This window comes from Pararge aegeria, chromosome 9 (genome assembly GCF_905163445.1).
Source record: "Pararge aegeria chromosome 9, ilParAegt1.1, whole genome shotgun sequence".
In the NCBI taxonomy this organism is placed as follows: Eukaryota; Metazoa; Arthropoda; class Insecta; order Lepidoptera; family Nymphalidae; genus Pararge; species Pararge aegeria.
This window is the reverse complement of record NC_053188.1, coordinates 14,770,620-14,791,566: the sequence shown is the minus strand read 5'-3', so window position 1 is coordinate 14,791,566 and position 20,947 is coordinate 14,770,620. Positions and strand designations below refer to the sequence as shown.

Here is a 20,947-nt window from a genome sequence, read left to right as displayed (position 1 = left end):
AAGAAGAAAATGTAATAAGTGAAAACGAGTATTATTCAAGTCCCATCCCCACGCTACGTTGCAAAAAGCCGCTGTGGGCGACCGAAGATTAAACGTTAACTTAGTTCCATTACGTAACTCAGGTATTACGTAAAATATAGAACTACATTTTATAAATTAAACAACTATTTATGACATATTTTGCTAGATCATATAGTTAACTAACTAATAAATACATAAATAAATATACTATGACAATACACACAAGATTACTCACTAAGATTACTGATCAATATTTTTATGAATAACATATATAAATACTTACAACTTACATATAAACACCCAGACACTGGAAAACGTTTGTATTAATCACACAAACTATTTCCCATTGTGGGAATCGAACCCCGGCCTTGGACTCAGAACGCAGGGTCGCTGCCCACTGCGCCAATCGGCCGTCAAACTATTTTGAGACTTGTCAACCGGTTATAAAAGTCACTGAATAATGAATACGGTTGTATGAGTTTAAAAGACAACTTCGAAATTCGTTTATTTCTATAGGGCTAGTTTGTAAGAACTTTTAAAACGTCAAGTCAGTCTGCTGATAGTGACAACACCGGCTTAGAAATCAAAACCTATGTGTTGAACTTAAATTAAACCAATGTGTTAAACCTATCATGTTTTCCACTCAACATAGTTGTTCACTATTTCTATTCATTTAAAGATTATATTGCTTAATTAACTCCCTCTTTGAGTTTAGTCAGCATATTTTAATCGGTGGATCTCGATTCACTTATTCAATTCCCAAGTCTAACCAGAAGTTTTATTGTCGTTTTATCACAGAATTTAGAACATACAGAAACCGTTTAGACGACTAATATTAAGGCACCTAAAACCACTCCACTCTAGTAGAGTTTCTCGGACAGACACTTTATTCCAAATATATTATTCACGGTTCTACTATAAGACGATCAAATGCCATGATTTTCTTCCTACGCAACAAAGGCAGAAATACGTAAACGTGAATCCATTGACGTCACATTTCTACCATAAAAAGTACTGGGGTACTATTAATAAAAGTGTTTTAATTTTCTATTTCCTTCAATTAACAATAGGTTTATGTAACTACAAAGAAACAGGTTGAAGTTTCGAAATACCGACGTTGTGAACTTTACACGCGGCCTCGTTACGCAAAAAGAGGGTAACGGTAGCCTTCCACTGCGTAGCGACGCACACACCCGTCTTAAACTGGACGACGAAAGTAATCGTTTGGTCACTTTCTCTTGAACGCACCTTTAGTGAGTGATTCGCAAACGTCGATGGTTATCGAGTTTCGAAACGAGGCCTGATAGTAGCGCCTATTCTGTACATAAATATCAGGCTTGCTACTATGGCTTAGAGATGCTAAATTAACGGCGTCGCCCAACGCGGGGGGCTTGCGCAGTAGATGGTAGTATAAGCACAGCGGACGCTGCTGCCCATTGTTCGTTATGTTACCTTAGTCACCTCGTACGAAGAACAGGGATGGAAAACACCCGCGGAAAGAGCAGGGGTGGTGACAACTGTATATTTGATCTGGCGTTACCACGCGGCACAGCGCGGTCTAAGACTGACATTTTAAAATAAATAGTGATTTACGTATGTTGAGTAAAATTATTATATAATTTTTTTTCGCTGTAGACTTTTTTCAAACTGATCATGGTTAGCGTATTGTGACGCTGGTGTGAGCTTTCGTCTCATATCTCTGCTAGCAAAAGGCCTGGGACAAGGGCTAGCGGATATTCACGCATATTATCAACGATGTTGATGTGAGTAACTCATACTAGGGGTATTTACTGGACCAGTACTGGTCTCACTTCTCAGCCTTCGACAACCGGCCGAACTCACAAGTAGGGTTGCCTGATATAGCCTTATCACATTCTGGCCATTTCTGGTGTACGTGGTGATTATTGTGAGAATTGCAGAAGACTCTTTATCTGACTTTATCCATTTCTCTATGTCTATCTTATAGTATGAATGACGAATGATTTTAAAGCATGAAAATTTATCAAACTAAATTTTACTTAATAAGGCTGAGTACCCTTTGTACTTAAGCGGATGTTCAAGAAGGCTAATTTAAGAGGGATTGCAATCTCGAAAAGTAGATGTATGCCTAGGAATCTTCTTTGATAAGCGTTACATATGTAGGCAATACCTTGGCCGTCGTTAGTGAAAATGGGCAATCTAAGTTGGCCGGATTGCAATAGACAAGTGGCTTTTTCAGTCATGTACAAGACATTCAAGTACGATTGTGCGAATTGATAATCCGGTGGGTGGCATCGGCCGGGGCCAGTTACCACTTTACGGATAAAGACATTACAGTTCACAGTGTACAAACTTTTTTTTTTATCGTTGGTCAAAAATGCATTTACACATCCCATTTCATGGCGAGGATGTGGGACTCGCCAGCCGTGAGGCGACTGGAATACCCAATAAAAAAGACCAACGGAGTGTGTTGGGTATATTATAACACCTCGAGCTATTGGAATTCTCCGAGGAGCTACTCGTATAAGTTGAGTGTTTGTGGTGTGTTAAGACTTTAAAAGAATAATGATTGAGTGGGAGTTTTTGTACTTAACCTAGACATCTTAGTCAAATTGAAATGAACAAAAACTTATGATAATACAAGCTGACCCCAGCGCTATCTGGCGGGCTGATTTGTGAATCTAAACCATCAAGGGTGCCACCTAAACGCATACCGAAAAATTCATTCAAATCGGTCTAGCCGTTTAGGAGGAGTTCAGTGACATACACACGCACACAAGAAATATAAAGATAATATGTGTACAGACATTTAGTGTTCCGTCACGATGTCGCGTAGAAACTGGTTAAGGTAAGATAGCAGCCTAGGGCTAACTTGCACTGAATTAAAAAAAATATCGCAGTGGCCCATCTGACAGCCCTAGAAGTCACTTTTGCTAACAACAGGTAGTACGGATCTTACCCGAGTTGCAAATTTTAAGAGAATAGCGACTTCTCTTAAAATTTGCAACTCGGGTCAATCAATTATATATAGCTACATATACATAGAAACGTGACTGGCCTCTAACGCTATCTTTCCCGGCAATGCGCACGCAACCTTGTGAATTAAGGTTTCGCAATTTAGTTGGCGTATCAAGGAGACTACCAATTTGTACTTTAAAACTACAGCTATGCCCAGAGAGATGCTATTTACTCTAGAGCCTGCAGTATTGCATTGAAAGTATAACTGCACTCGATATACATTTTGAGTCATAATTTTTGATTTATTTTTATTCAATTGCGATTATCAGATAATGTATTGTTGGCATTGTGATGTTTGGCATTCGGTCAGTAACGTAGTAAAAAGTGAAAAAACTGTAAAAAAACTAACTCTGTATCTTCAAAAGTCATGCCAGCGCAAAACTTGATAAGGTACCATACGGCGTAATTTCTTCAAAAACTACCTTTGCGTAGGGTTCTCCTGTTCTTCTCAGCACTTTACGACGTCGTTCCTCACCAAATAAAGAGATTCTGGTTTCATCTAAAAATAAAACCTTGCATTTCATTCATTCTACAACTACAACCTAATCCAGGTCCGCTGAACAGTGAAACGACTGACACAAAACCGTTCCGTTACATAACATTGCAAACAGCCTTCTTAGAGAAGAGTCACTATATTACAAGCGATAATTATCTTGTCCGGCATATTATAGTAATATATAAAATTCTCGTGTTACAATGTTAGAAACCATACTCCTCCGAAAATGACAGACCGATTTTTATGAAATTTGACATGCGTATTCAGTAGGTCTAGGAATCGGCTACTATCTATTTTTCATACCCTTAAGTGATAGATTGGCCACCCCTAATATTTTATTTTTTTACGATTAGGCATCCCAAACTATTTTTAAACATCCAAATAAGAGCGGTCGAATTCGCTGGCAACAGCTAGTTACAGTATAAAATATAAAAACAACTTTACTGCCACATCAATTTATTGAAATTACAAAAAACCCTTTCTTATTTATTTATTGCACAATATATAAACTTAATCTGCGAGCAAATGCTCGAATTGAAAAGAGTATTTTTAAATAATATTGTTATTTTAAATTTGGAACATTTTATTTTACTTCCCAGCACTTTTTTATACGTAGATTTGTGTTTTTAATTAATTGAATCCGAATAAAACCTCTGTTATTTAAGATTTTATTAAGATAGTTGTAAAGAAACGCCCGCGCCCGTTTTTATGCAAATGGGTTTATATCCAGCATTATATACTTATTTACCAAAAAACTCCACACTTTCCTGCTAAATACCATAAAACTATAAAGTTAAAACCCAATACTTAATAACTATGAATGCCAAGTTACGTAAGCTGATGTTCAAGTTGTTTTGAGAGCCTCCGAGACGTACCAAATACTAGCGAATTTCACAAAAACGAAGAATTTGATGAAATCTTGCGCTCGTTTAGTGAAAGGTTCGCCAAGTTGCCATTAAAAATAAAGAACTGGTAAGGCGATGACTCGGCATGCGAGCAAAAAAACCTGAATTGTCGAGTGCGAGAGAGAAAGACGTAGAGCTGAACAAGTGCGTTACCCCCGCGAAGATTGTGTAAATTTATTTATTTTTATTTTTCTCTGAACCTAGCCTGTCTCACTCTGAAAGGTCGTGAGCAATTCAGCGAGGGTGTTTGATCAAAGTTATCGCTTGACTTCGATCTCACCTGTGCCCCTAGCAGTGACGTGCATGCAGATGATATAAAATGATGAAAATCTCCAGTACGAGTTATAAAAAACTTAAGAATAGGCTTTGTAAGAGTTATAAAAAAATCCTACTCTTAAGTATTTATAAATCGTACTGGAGATTTTCTTTATTTTATAACATCTGCATACCCCGTGCATACCCTCTATGCACGCCAATGGCCCCTAGTCCCTATGTGTGCATTACATTATATTTTGAATATCGAATTAGTTTCCGCGTTAGTTTCAAGTATAAAAAACGTTTTACCGTACTTACGAGTGTTATATTTATTTTAATTATGCCAACCTATGTCACAGGGAAAAAATTATATTCCTTTCAAAGGGCAGAAAAATATTATCACATTATTTATAAAAAATGGGGAAAATGGGAAAAAAAATCGTGAGCTAGCGACATTGCGTGTGCAGTGAGAAGTGCGCGGGGCGCTTTCACTGTTTTTGGACACAACGCATTGTACTGCATGCAATAATGGCTGAATGAGGCTTCTGTATGTTCTTAATTCTGTGCATAGAACAAGTTAGACTGAGGCCACAATTAGATGGCCTTATTACTACATACACATTCAATCTATATATTTTTTATTTACATTTTTTCATTAGAATTGGAGCTCAAAGTCACCAGTAACAGAAGGTCTGTTTATGATTTATTAAAGAATTAGTTCATCCACGCTTCCATAGAGCTAATAGCGGACATTTTTTTATAATGTCCATTTTACTCTAAAGTGAAAGCGTTTCGAATTATTCGATATCCGAAAACGACTCAGTATGCATATCTTATAAGGGTCTGATGACAATCGACATTTTAGTTTAATGCCTGAAAATAAGAATAAATTTATTCTAAAATCTTCAGATGGCATATCGAAACAAGTTTTTTATTTACATTTTTTCATTAGAATTGGAGCTCAAAGTCACCAGTAACAGAAGGTCTGTTTATGATTTATTAAAGAATTAGTTCATCCACGCTTCCATAGAGCTAATAGCGGACATTTTTTTATAATGTCCATTTTATTCTAAAGTGAAAGCGTTTCGAATTATTCGATATCCGAAAACGACTCAGTATGCATATCTTATAAGGGTCTGATGACAATCGACATTTAAGTTTAATGCCTGAAAATAAGAATAAATTTATTCTAAAATCTTCAGATGGCAGATTGAACTGAGTGGTATATCCTTTTCCTAATCTATTCATTACGTCATCAGTCAGCGTCAGCTACAAATTGTATAATTTACATCTTATATCGCTAGCGGTAGACTTCTTGTAGTTCCTCTTAAATTTCAAGTAATATGTATACAAATGAAGAGCAAAACACTCAAATTCGTGTGCTCCACGCCACAAGTAATTTGTTTTAATTTGTTTTTATTTACATATTATATTCGGGCAGGGATCGCTACTTAGCGATAAGGCCGCCTTGTGTATCCTACAACGTACTTGAAGTGTCTGTTCTTTTTTTTTTCTGAACTTCATTATCATCATCATCATCATCATCAAACCCTTTGCCGGCCCACAGGGCACGGGTCTCCCCCCAGAATGAGAAGGATTTAGGCCGTAGTCTACTACTCTGACCAGGTGCGGATTGGTAGACTAAATAAAAAGTATAAATAAAAAAAAAAAAAAAAAAATATTTTGCACTCAATTTTGAATAAAAGACCAGATGTCTGCCATTTGTCAGCGTTAGTCGTCGCTGCGTGGCTTGCACCTAACATGTAAGCTTCAATTTAACATCACTCGAGATGGAAAGGGTGAATAGTCTTCGAATAAAAATACACTGTTAGTTTTAAATTTGCACTATTATAAATCTTATTTCAGATATACTGAATTATTCATAACTATTTATGGTTAATGGAAACAGTGACCTTTTAAAAGTCACCGGCGTATTCATTTCGACATACGATAACAAAAACTTAGAGATTCGGTTAATAATTGTAGCGATCTATTTGAATGTCGAAGCAGGTTATTTTTGCATTTTTAATGCATATTTCGTACAAGTTGTTGCTCGCGTTCGTCAGTCGCGTTTGTTACGGTTTTTTTTTTAAATCCCGTGAGAAAAGTTTGTTTTCATGGGATAAAAAATAGCCTATGTTACTTTCCGTCCTTTTAAATAACTCTATGCAAATGTAAATAAATGCTATGTGTTTGACTTTTGTTTTGAGTTTTCACTTATGTCGAACTGTGACATGCTTCGGTTTGTTTTCTATTCAGGCTAATTCACCTTTTTAACTAAAAACACAGTCACAGTCATCCGGTCAGATACTGCGATGCCACACACACACACGCACACACACGCACACACACACGCACACACACACACACACGCACACGCACCCCGTCGTTTTGCGTCGGGGTTACAAAATTATATTCACTTGCAGTTTAAATGCAGTCACTTGATTAGACACGTGCATAAGCAGGTAAGTACACGATGTCACAATGAAAAGTCAAAGTTCGTACTAAAATAAACATAGTATGAATGCAAAGCTAACCTGTTTCGTCATTTCAATAGAGCTCTACATTTTTTTAGCGAGTCGCTACGTTTTTTTTACCGTCTGTCGTAACCTATCGCCGCTGACTTTACAAAGGTCACTGTTTCCATTACCCATAGATAATAATGAAAAATTCAGACAATCTACAACATATTATAAGCAGTGATGAGAATAGGTAGAGTATATTTAGCTAAACTTTAAGGAACAGAGGCCTAAGTTCAGACTTCCAAGTACAACTAAATTTATTTTCAGGATATATGCGGTAAATGGCTTGATGATTATATTATATACAAATTCAATACTAAAAATCCAAGAGAAACCAAATTCGATTATTATAATCGAGTTATCAATAACAGTTTTAATTTTAATAAATTTTAAATTTATTAAATTTAACATTTATTATTTTAAAAATATTCATCAGTCATCTTAGAACCCATAACACAAGCTATGCTTACTTTGGGGCTAGATGGCGATGTATGAACTGTCGTAGTATATTTTATTTATGCGCTCTTTGTTTCTATTCTATTCCTCAAAGTTTAGGTAAAATCACTACCTTTTAAGTAGTCAGTTTATGTTTTTAAATAAAAGTATGGACGTTTATATTAGAAAGCATTTACCGCCTCTACCTAGAGTCAATATTCTTAAATCTCTGTTCAGTGTAAACTATTAATATTCAATACGCATGATTAACATCGCATTAAATAGTATTAAGCGTACGTTAGCATTTATAGAATTCACAAGGTTATCAAGATTTTCATAAAGATTAATTTAGACTAGGAAGCGTGGCTGAACCAGAATGATTTACTCATTGCTTTGATACACAGCATGAAATTGTACTAACATTGTAAAAACACGATAGTGTATAGGGTTAGTGTTTCTTTAAAACAATGATGCAATGCTAATAGATAGAGATATTTAAATAGATTGATAAACGCTACATTTTATTCCGGGACAATACAGAAAACTAACCTATACCCGTTTCTAGAAGGCTAGGTATCCCTATGGTAAATACCAGAGTCCATGAGATGTACTTGTTTCTCACATTTTAGTACTCATAAAATGTTGATAGGATTAGGAAAGTTGACGTCAGACGTTTGAAATTTCCCCTGCTGGCGATCGAACCTGGCACCTCTGAAGACCACAGCGCTCACGACTGCGCCACAAAAATATCATCATCATCATCATCAATCCATCACCAGCCCACCACAGAGCACGGGTCTCCTCTCAGAATGAAAATCGTGTAGGCCGTAGTTCAGTACTCTGGCCAACTGTGGATTTCACACTCCCTGGAGAACATAATCGAGAACTCTCAAGCATGCAGGTTTCTCTATATATTTCTTCACCGTTAAAGCAATTAATGGAAAACGCACTCACTCCAAAAAGTTGAAGTTGCAAGCCCCAAAAGGAAGTCGATGCCTTACCGACTAGCGACTAGGCTATCACTAAGAAAATATACATATTTCTTGATTAACTAATCGATTAGACAATGAGCCTGAGGTACCTACATAGTTATTATTTGCTAGTTGCTAGCAACTTTGTGAGATGACCTTTACGCTCGAACGCGTGGCCATGAGAACTCCCGAAGGTTGCGGATACTCAACTGCTGCTGTTGCAACGTTTCCGGGGATTTGTCCTGCGATTGGTCTAGTAGAAATACTTCTAGAACCTTGGATCGGTAAGAAATTACTTCGAGGTTAATGAATAAGAGTTATCTGCGTTTGTTGCGAGATGCGCGCCTAGCTGTAGGCGTTAAACGAATCAGCTTAGAAAATTTACTGACAGCGGGTTTGTGTGTGCCATGCCGTGCCAATAGGTCGACCAACCAGTCGGCCAGACAGTCTCCCTCCCTCGATCTGTCCTCCGCGCAGTCTGTTTCCCCCTCCCGCCGATTTCCCCCTGCGCCAGCCAGTCAGCGTTTGGTCATCGGTTTGATAGCACGCGCTCCGACTGTGCGAAATCTTAAATTCTTTACGTCCTAGTTATTTATTTTAGTGTCAGTTTTCATCATTCCTAACCAAGTGAGTTTTCTTAGTGCAATAACACTGTGTCAAAAAATTGTTAGACACCGCCCTCTAGATGTCTTTAAAAATCGTAAAATTTACAACGGCTTTGTCTTGTTACAGGTACCTACTTGGAGCTGGGTGTGAACCGAGATACGGTGTGTGTAGTTTTATGTAACCATATTTATCCTCTTATCGAATAAACGTTGTGCTAATTTTAAGTAACTCTACAGTGCTAGTGCAGTGCATTATTGGATTGAAGCACTGAGTGAAATTTCCGTACATAAGTGAACTAGTGAAGTGTCTGCGACGCCTGGCTACTTTCCTTTTGTGCACTGCGATTAAGTGATTTGTGTCATTAGTTAATGGATTGGTAACAATTTTGGATTCGAGAGAACATCATGACAATCGTAAGTAGAATTTTATCAGCTTTTTAATAGACAATTTTACTCGTTATGCGCGTTAGAGACCATTGTTGTAATCTTTGTGGAATTCCGCAGCGTTTCAAATGAGATAAATCAGGTTTTATAACCATTACGGTTATAAAAACCTGTCCGCATTTCTCTTTCCTCTAGTACCTACCTACCTATATAATTTGAACAAAGAACACAGCGGCTAAAGTATTCAATATAACAGCCGATTATTCTAGTGTTGGCTGGGATAAGATTTCAATGAGTTTATTAGAGGTGCCTCTTTCGAGCCAGTTCAATATCTCATTTTAGCTGAGGTGCGACGAACTCTATTTTTAGAGGTTATCGTACGACTTCATTAAATTCGTGGATATTATATTTAATCACTAGTCAATATATTTTTATATTTTTTATATTCTCAAATATCTTAAATAGTTTTTTCCTTTGTCCTTCGGTTTAATAAAAATGGGGCAGTAATTTAACTATAAAAAAATAAAGAAAAAAATTTTTATCGGGCTTTACCACCTATTTAATAAAACGTATATGGATGATCAAGGTTTTATTTTATAATGCTCAGGTAGCCGTCAAACCCGTGTTTTTAACCCATGGGCAATAAATTTTAGAATCCTATCGTTCTCGCAGGTACCGATCTCTCTATGGATTCCCAGATAACAGTACCATTGACCTCCGCCTATAATATTTAAAAATATGGACGTATTCAGTGGAAATAGCTCATTGAATAGTTGAGCGAGGCTAAATGGCTAATGATACTTAGAACATACGGGCGCCATCTTCAGGATATCGGGAACTGACGCGCAAAGTGACCTCGTGTGCAAGTTCACTAAATTTAGAACGCTGTTGACACTTATGTTTATTCAAATTTATATTGTTAAATAGCGATAGTTACTAAGTAGTCACTATTTAATGAATATTATTTTCTTAATTATTCATTGTGTCTTTTCACAAGGTTGCGCACATACCTATTGTGCCACATAATACCTACTACTCCCCCTATTTCTTTCCGCAATTTTTACGCGCAGTTATGGATATACATATTTAATGTTTATTACATAGCAATCGCGAATAAATTATTAAGTGTTATTTGTAAGTCATCCTGAACTTTGCTTAGCAACTAATGGTAGAGCATTAAGTTCGTGTTTTTTTGTTTGGTGGTATCTACTCTGAGAGCGATGATATATCTTTTTAGTGAAGTGGTTTGCGCATAGTGTGGTGTGCCATAGAAATCTACGTCTTTTTTATTTTTACGCGTACCTAAGTTATTCTAAGCAAATGCGAATATTTCAGCGCAAATAAATTCTTGAGTATAATTTCTAAATCATTCGTCCATTTATTAGCAACAATTAGTAGGACCGTTAAGTTAATGTTTTTGCACGTATTTTCAAGGCGATCGCATCTGGCGCTGACTAAAAAAATGCAGAAAACCGAAGAGGTATCAACCTCTTTGGTTTTCTTAAACTGGTATACCTATAACCTGGCCGCGTGGACGTCTTTAAAAATAGCTTTTTTTGTATTTTTCAATAAACTTTCTCATTAAACAGGTACTTGGGAAATAAAACTCAAAAAGCTTTTGTATATACTTAAACAACTACAGAATCATAGCCAGAATACCAAACCAAGGCACATTTTATGTAACAGTTATGGCAAGGCCGATTAGGTATCTGAATAAGCAGCTAGAAGTGAAATCCTTCAATGACTTCCCTATAAAGTCATTAGCAATGTAGTAAGATCGACTGCATCTCGATGCTGTTGCAAAAGCTATTTAATTCTATGTAGAGAGGTACAAGTAGGCACGGTGTAAGTGGGTCAAGGCGCGTTAGCGGGCGGCCTGCGTTTCCTACTCGCCACCGACACCGGCACTGACGAGGAAGCCGCTCGTTAAATGTACTCGTGTATCAACATCAACCGTTGAAATAAAATTCTTCAAACAATAAAATGTTCCGTTTTAACGTTACTCGCTTCGTAACGTTGCGGTTTTAACTGTTCTCAATGGCGCTTTCATGCGTGGCAAATTTCAGACTTACACTGACAACTGTAATGTTTTTTTACGTTTCTCTGTTATGTTCGAGGCGGTTTGACTTATTTTGTTTCAATAAAATACGGTCAATCGAACTCAAGCACAAACCTATCAAAAGAATATTTTCCTACAAAAAAAAGAGTATATTATATATTGCTTATCTTTCTTTCATTACACTTTGACTTAAAGTAATTGTTTATTCAAAGACAATATATTCTTACACTAAAATTATCGGAAATGGTAATACAATTTACTGGAAATAATGACTAATGAGAGTGGTAGAGTTCATTAGCCGAAAGTTATTTTAATTATATAAATTCAGCTTAGGTATTAGTAATTTGATTCTAAATTATGTTGGCAATGAAACCTACGCTTCGATAATAATTCCTTTCAATATTACTATGGTAGGTAGGTTATTACTTCGTGAATCATTTTGTTTTCAGAAATTATACGAACGTTACTTGGACAACCTTCGATTTTGTCAGTTACTTATTCTGAGTAAAATAGTCAGTGCCGATGAGCTTTTTTACCTGCTGATAATATGTTATTAGGAGAACACGAAATTATGGGTATAACTTAAACCTACATGTTTAATTGTTACGGAGAGGCCAGTCTAGTCGATTGTATTATTTTTCGGTGGAGCTACTCGTAGGTCGAACTGATATTGTTAAGTGGTACCGAGGTAAAAAAGAGGCATTCTTTCAGTGACTCACTTTGAGGCCACAACGCCCATCACTAAATAAACTTTTCTAATTTTGGCTCCTCCCGCCCAATCTCAGATGTTTGTTATACGACTTTCTTTTTCGACACAATTTCTTTCACTTATATTTGCTCATCAACATGACGCACGATATTTAATAGTTTTTAGATAAATAAAATTATCCTTAAGCCTCTAAGGATCATTGCACATGGCGTGTTTCCTATTCGCAACGGACGCGCGTTTAAAGCGTCGCAACACAAAAATCTGACGGAAAAAAATAGTTCCATTTTGTTTCGAAATATTGGTATAATTGTATTTTTCTGGATTAAGTTCTAATTGGAATCGATGATGCTTCGGGCAAGAATCGCGTTTGAAGTTAGTATCAATACACCTTGTCTGTATCAAAGTATCTGCGCGTTTGTATAGGTACAAAAGCGGGTCTGAAATTATTGTCGAGATGAACGCACGTCGTCTACCTACGAATACAAAATACGCAGCGTGTAAATGTTTTTATGGTTTCTATTACTTTGTACTTAAATACATTTTTGATTTGCTTATTCTTGTTGCAGAGATTGTTTTAATTTGATGTAGAGATGTTAAACGTTTGGTTAATTGTTTATATTTCATTGTAGTAATTGATATGAGTTGCGCAATTTAAACAACTTAATTTAAATTAGAAATAAGACACTCACCGCAGTGGGTCACGCGATAACTATTATCTGTTTTTATTTTAGGTCAAGGATTTCACGATAAAAGGTTTTGTTTTATTATAGACACTTGGTTATAACTTTATTTTTTGTCTGTCTTGATACGCTTGATTAAATACGTTGATGTATCTAATTCGTAAGGTAGTCACAGTTCGATGTTTTTAGGATTTGTTGTGGAAATCAAGCGGTGATAGCCCAACGGTTAGGACTTCGGCCTTACTTTCGGGGGAACCGAGTTCTATCTCCGGCTTCGCATCTCTTACTTTTCCGAGAACGGCAAACCAAGCCTTCTTATAAATACGGCATCCTTTTGGACCATATATCTCTTCCTTCCGCAAGTCTCTCCCAATGTCTACGGTCGATGTTGAATTCGGTCTTGTCCCTTTTGTTTGTTTGTTTGTTTCAAGTCTTTATTGCCCACACACATTTTTTACAAATTAAACACAAATACAGAAGAAACTTAGAAAATAAAATAGAACGTGCAAAGGCGGTCTTATCACTAAAGCGATCTCTTCCAGACAACTTTTGACGTTAGGAAAAAACGAACTTTTGGAACGTCTTTAAACCTTTCTCGTTCTAAGAGGACCCGCGCCCCGTTGGAATACGGTTTCCTATTTGAATTCTATAGAGTTTGAGTACAACGTTGAAAAAATAAGGAGATGCTTTAGTCCGGAAATAGGATAAGTGAGAGTTGTAATTAATGTTATTATATAAATTGCCACTTTAACTAGGCTTGTTAAATATATAAATTGATATCGATATGGGTTTAGATAACAGCCATATATACCCCAAAACAGGTTATCCGCTACCATCTTAAACTACCTATCACTTATTCAACATCTGGTCAGAATGCACTCAAGAGCTAACTTTTTAGTCCGGAAATAGGATAAGTGAGAGTTATAAATGTTGTATATAGTGCCACTTTAACTTGGCTTGTTAAAAAAATATATATAAATTCATATCGATATGGGTGTAGATAACAGCCATATCCATAGCCATATCCAAAAACAGCCGCCACCATCTTAGACTTTATCACTTATTCAACATCTGGTCAAAACGCACTCAGCGCTAACTTGTTACTAAAAAAAAAGCCGTAGTCACGTAACAGTTTTTAGTTTTATTGAAAGATTAAGTTCATGCTAAGAGAACGCGTAATATTACGTATTTATCGGAGCCGGAACCTCGTCTGGTGATAAATGAGTTATAAATACTGAAATGGGGGTAAACAACGTAAACACATAACTCACGTTGGTCTAGTTGATTCGCAGTATGATGTAGGTCTTCCGTGACCCACTTAGATACCCACTATCAAGCGGGCATAAGCATTGTTCGATGATAACTCCCCGCCGCTTTCTCTAAAACTTCGTAATTAGCGTGTTGTTACTAAAATGACGCCTAAAAATGTTTACTCGCTGTGTTAAATACCGTTTGTTTTTTTTCTTTGGTCTAACCTGTTCTTTTCCCTGGTCTGGTAGTGGTGAATATCTTCGGCCGGTGCTAGTTACCACCCTAATGGCAAAGACGTGCCGCTAAGCGATTTGGGTTTAATACTGGGTTTAACAAGTTAGCCCGCTATCATATTGCCACTATGAGTTAGCCGTTGACTGCAATCTCGCTTGGTGGTGAGGCATGATCCAGTCTAAGATGGTAGCGGGCTAACCTAGGGAGTGTGGTAGTTATACTCCTAATCCGTTTCTACGCGACATCTCACCGGAGCACTAAATCGCTTAATGCCACGTCTGTGTCGATAGGTTGGTAATTAGCCACGGCCAAATCCTCCTAGCAGAACACAAAAATTATGAAAGTATAAATTTAGTTTCACGTAGTTTTTGCTAACTCCGTGATCCGTAAGATTTCATCTTAAAATTGCTATTGTCAAGTCACGTGCAATACCTACATTATGTCTACCAAGCATAAAATATCTACCTGCTTATTGTCACAAAACGTGTTTTCTAAGTAGATAATGGAGCTGAGAAGTCGTTTAGTTAATAAATAAAACATGATTAATTGCATCGTCCGTATCGGGTTTCTCACGTGCCTGGTACGAGGACGTAGAGTATGAGGCTTCGCGCACACCGGGGCGAGCCACGCCAGCTAACAACGCTGCGAGATGCGATTCGCTGCGTGACCTCCAAATGAGATACGTCAAATAATAAAGCACCGAATGATTTCAAAACAAATAATGTAACGAAAACAAAATATTCTATGCAGATATGCAGGTAAACTGGTATAAACGACTTTATATTTTGGTATTTGTTGTTATATATTATTCATTTATTGACTCCATAAAATGTTAAGAAAATAAAAAAGAACAGAATCTTATAATAGTAGGATAGAAAAGGTTATCTTAGGATTAGGAAAACTAAAAAGAAAACAAAAAGGTCCTTCAAGAACGGGAAACAAGAAGGCTACTGGATATCTCTAACTTAAAAGCTCCGATTTCGGTTGTCCTTTTCATATGTATAACGTTATTTTCATATAATATGTAACTTTAGGTTAGCCTCGTAAAAAATGGTGAAGATATGTTGAGGATTCTCGACTTGATGCGTAAAATAATATCGCCTTTTGGATATACACGAGTCGAATAGGCTCTATTATTTCAAAAAGGTAGGTCTAGGTAAGCAATTATATGGGCAAATATGAAATTTCTTTCTTTGTTTCTACGCCTTAGCACAAACTTTTTGCTACGCTTACGCAACAATGGTTTGCGGCGACCTGAAATCAATTCCCAGTTATTACAACCTAAAAATGTGAGTGTAATATGGAATCCAGTGTGGTGCCGCGGCCTGTATCGGCATAACATTGACTTTCACAAATGCGGTGTGATGTAACGCGGCCTCAGTGGCCCGCCCGCCGCGTGCAGAGCCGCGATTAGGTAAACGTTGCGACGCGCGCTTTCACCGCACTTTCACCAACTGCGCTACTTCCGCCTCGCTACTACGTCAGGGTTGCTACTAGCTATGCGGAAGTCTGTTACTTTTTTTTATAGTAATCTGTGGTGACCAAGCAGGTCCACCTGATGGTAAACCACGCGACGGGCGACTTCTCGCCGCTTCTTCATAAAATTGCCCACACAGATGTCGGTAACATGACCTATTAAATATCGTCAGAAACGAATCAAACTCAAAATGCAAAGCGGCTGGACGCAAGTAATTCGAAAGTAAAGTGCAAATGAGCTCTGTTATGTAAAATGAAGTGAGCTGAGTAGGGCTGTGATATATTATTGTTAATGAAATGAAATTAAAGGAAAGCAGGTGATTGACCTAGCAGAAAGCAACCGCTTATAAATGGGGCAAAACTTTGCAGGGTATGTAAGGAAGTCTCACTACAAAGTGCCGCCAGTGTCCATCGACCAGCACTGCTAGGGTGGGCAGGAGACATTTTTACCCCGGGTAAACTATATATATACAAATAATATACGTGGAATACCCTGTGTTGACGCTAGATCAGAATACAGTTGTCACTACTCTCCTCGCGCAAGTGTCGTACGAGGCGATTAAGGGAATGTTCGTGCGTTGATGGACACAGGGTTACAAATGGCACTTCATAGTACCTAAGAGTTCCATAACTGCTTTACAAAGCTTTTCTCTATTTATAAGCGATGGCATTCCACTTACCATCAGGAGGGCCATCTGCTTGGTTCGTCAATTGCTACTAGAAAAAAAACCTAATGGTATAAGTAGAAAACCATCGCCCATAATAGAACGAAATATCACACAGCCCTACAGCACACTTGATTTCATACAACAGTGCTCGTTCGCACGCATTACATGCGTATTGCCGCGTTGCAGTTACTTGAGTTTGATTTACTTCTGACGATATTTAACAGATCATGTTACCGACATCTGTGTGAGCTCTTTTAAGGAGAAGCGGCGAGAACCGCGTCGCGTCGCCCGTCGCGTGCTGCACTATAAATCAAGCAAACTCTTCGCAAACACTGATATATCGTGCCATTTCTCTCTTTTAACTTGAACATATTCTATCGACCCATTACCACCGACTCTACGCCCTTATTCGGTAACCGTACTAAACTAAAATTTTTAGATGAGAGATTGGATTAGTAGTCCTACCTTTTTTCCATTCTTCCCTATGGACAAACTTCAATCTGCCATTGAATGTTTTATGTTAGTTTTAATTTGTCTGTGACCATCAACCTGGAGTGTAGGTGTTAAGGATCATGTGCCTTTTGCACCGGCAACCGTGCCCTTCGAAATGCAATTCTTCGTCGGACAAGTTCTGTCACAAATGACTCTACTGCTACTGCAGAACTAACCTAGCGGCAGTATTTCCCCGGACGAGCTCTGTCACAAAAAGCTGTAGCCTCTAGGTTCTTCTACTGCAAAAATAAGCATTGCGGTAGTATTTCCCCGGACAAGCTCTGTCAAAAAAAGCTCTACTACTACTACTGAAGAAATAAGCATGGTGCTTCCCCGGAAGATCTCTGTCATAAAAACCTAGACAAGTACTGAGGAAATAAGCATGGGGTATAGAAATATCCACAAACGACCTCTGTCACGAAAAAGTATTACTACTACTGCAGACATAAGCATGGCGGTAGCATTTCCACGGACGAGCCATGACACGGAAGGCTCACTCGGTTTTTTGAAGGTTGGCCTTGGAACGTGCTTGCCTATCTCTGGATGTGCAATAAAGAGAGGAAAACAAAAGGTTCTACTACAAGGTGCCTTAGTAATAATAAATCGGAAGCGTTGGTATAATTTCCTAAATATTATTATCAAATCGAGATAACAGAAGACATTTCGCTCCACAATCGTCTTAATTGCTCATATTAATCTATCTCGTACACAAACATGTGATAGTGTAAGATAATTGACCTATCTGCACTAATTAATTTTGATAACGATTTAAATGGGAGTCAGGTCCTTCCATTTTAAATGTAGTTTTACGCTGTTACGCGTTTATTGACGAGAATTAAAAACCTGTTGACTGAGAATCAATAGAAGCCTGAGTTGAACGTGTTAATACGTCTATCTGCGATTGATTTAAAGTTATTGTTCGATTTATCGGTTTATATAACTAGCTTATACCCTAGGTTTTTTTCTTTCGAAGTGTTCACTGAAACCGATGACACGTTTAAAATTTGAGGGCTCGTAACAAAAGTGTATAATTATTCCGAAGTTATGCTACGTTTATGTATATATGTATGCACGCTTGTCCTGTTATAACTGTGTTTTTGGAATTCAAAATTGCAACATTTATTATAAAAAGAAGCATGTTTAAGTTTACGATTCCCCGAAACCGTGGTTGGATTCATTCTGATTTCCGAGTAACCACGACCTTAAAATGAATCACCAATTTTACGGTACGAGCTATATATCAACAGCCATTCGAAGAAGCTGATAAGATTACATTTTATTACTCTAAAATTAGATCTTACTAGTTTTCATTCGAGCTTTACGCACTATTTTCTGATCGCGTAAAAACATCGGAAAAATGACACATTGTTTTGTTTTATAATAACTATGAATTGTATAGTTGCATTTACTCTATAACTTCTACAGAACGCTGCATCATCATACATCTACGCTGCATCATCTACACTATGAAAATGAGCACCCAAGAAGCTAGGCGATATATCTTTTTAAAAAAGCATAAGAACGCAGCTTAACATTTATGCTGTACTCTGTATAGTTTATTTCCAAAAAGTCGCAGACAATTTGTTGAAAACTGCGTGTTCATTGATCAGGCAGGGCCGCGTTTGTGACTCTATATTGTATGGAACTAGACGGGTTTTCGTTTTAGAATTCAGGGGTAATAATAACTCCTTGAATCTACTTTTTAGAACTTACTTGTTTAATAAAGATAGGGTTTATTTGTATGAAACTGACCCTTGCTAAGTTCAATTTTAATTATATAACGAAATCCTTTTCTAAACACTACAATAATAATAGGTAAAACGTGTCTGAATGTATAAAATTTAAATTTGTGATCGCACAATGGGTAAATAACGTATTTAGAGCGAGCTGTCGGCGACGGGGCTCAGCCGACTGTCGACATTGGCCCGGTGACCTACTACGGTTTTGCCGGCTCGTTTGCACAACTATGATCTCTGACTGTATAGTCATATCCATATTATCTGCCATCTGAGCAATTTTCACATCGATTGGCTCCGTTGCTTCATGTACAAAAACAATAGAGTGTTTTATGCATTCACCGGCATTCTTAGTACGTTATCGCCTATCTTAATAATAAGCAAGTTTATTATACTTACAGTGATATCCTATACACAGTGATTTTGTCGTCTCATACATGCGACATGCTTGGTACGTTATCGCCTACCTTAGTAACAAGCAATTTTATTCTATTTCCAGCGATATACTATACACAGTGATTATGTCTACCGACAGCCCTTTTAATCTATTCGATCTACAGTAACTTATACAATATTCAAACTAATTAAAGTTTACTACACAAGTGTTTACTATGTGATCTGTATTTAGAAATTTGGTATCTAGAACTGATCCAATTAAGTATTGACACTTTTTTTTTCCTCTTCTGCTTGAAACTAATGCAACTGATTGAATTATTACCGCTGACGCACCGCGCCGCTTACATTTGATATATCATCATCAACAGTCTAAAGGCACTGCTGAAGATAGACCTTTCAAAGAGCGCGCCACCACACATGGTCCTGCGCCTTTCTCATCCAGCCGCTTCGAGCTACATTTTCATAGCTTAACAGTAGCAGTTGGTGGGTCATGTCTGTGGTAGGATCGCTGGGCATTGGGGCTGGCGCGTTCTGGAGTTGATACCTGGAATCGGTAAACGCAGTGTGGGACGACATCCAGCCCGCTGGACAGATGACTCGATATATTATGATGTTTCTTAAACACCAAACAATTATTTTATGGTTTTAGACATTGAACAGACTACTGGTCACTGTTGTCACGATAAGGAAGTCACCTTGTCGTAGGAGAATCATTTGTAAAAAAAACATAGAATCTGTTTAATTAAACTAAGACACGTAATGCAGAAAAATTGAAGACTGAGTCAAATCCAAGAAAATGGCATTGACTTGATTGAGACATTCGTTTCCAAAACTAAGATCTTGATAATGGTGACAAATTTATAACGGTAGCGTCATCAGAACATACAACAGAGGTACTTTTATGGTACTGGGCACTGAACTTCCTGGAAGAGGATAGAACTATTTTAAAACATGCCACTTTCAGTAAGAGATCTGTGAACAAGCAGTATCGCCAACATTAAAGAAAATTACATTACAGTGTTGTACTACTAGGATCTCTTTCGTGTTGTCGATTTTAGCAATCTATCCGTTGCATCATATCCGCAAAACTACTTAACAGTAGTATGTTTTATGCATTCGCTGGAATTCTTAATACGTTATCGGTTACGAGTAGCACAATACTGTTTATTATTATATATTTGAGCGCTGTTTTTTTTAATAAATGTTGCCAAGTTAAGTTTATATTTACAGTGATATCCTATACACAGTGATTTTGTCGTCTCATACATGCGACATGCTTGGGTGTACCAAGTTTTGATGCCTATTGCGTCATCGTTCGTGTGCTTTATTGGCGTCACTCTATTTTGTGTATTATTAATAATTCACGGATCAATTAAGGGGAAAACCATCGCCCATAAACAGATAAAAACAACACATCGCAAGGCATAGAAATGCCCTACAAATCGCCGCCCTGTGCCCATCAACCTGAGGCGTAGGTTGATAGCAGGAATAAGCATTGGCGGTAGTTCTTCCCGGCACGAGCTCTGGCACAAAAAGCTCTACTAAAGCTGGAAACAAACCAGGTAACAAATGCATCTTGTATGCTTTCGCTGGAATCATTCCTTCAACCCAGGGGCGTGCACTTCATACATGCACAAAAGCACTGCATCTAAAAT

The 20,947-nt window shown here is 37.5% G+C and overlaps 1 protein-coding gene across 2 annotated transcripts in view; it reads left to right on the top strand.

Annotated features, from left to right (window-relative positions):
* Positions 1–20,947, top strand: part of LOC120626156 — a 96,803-nt gene that overhangs the window by 34,773 nt on the left and 41,083 nt on the right. Inside the window, exons 1-2 of one of the 2 annotated variants that reach the window (XM_039893487.1) lie at positions 9,141–9,229; positions 9,335–9,621. The gene's annotated coding sequence lies outside the window, so the exon portion shown is untranslated. Of the gene's footprint in view, positions 1–9,140; positions 9,230–9,334; positions 9,622–20,947 lie in introns of those variants that run through there. The other variant, XM_039893488.1, reaches the window with a different exon arrangement.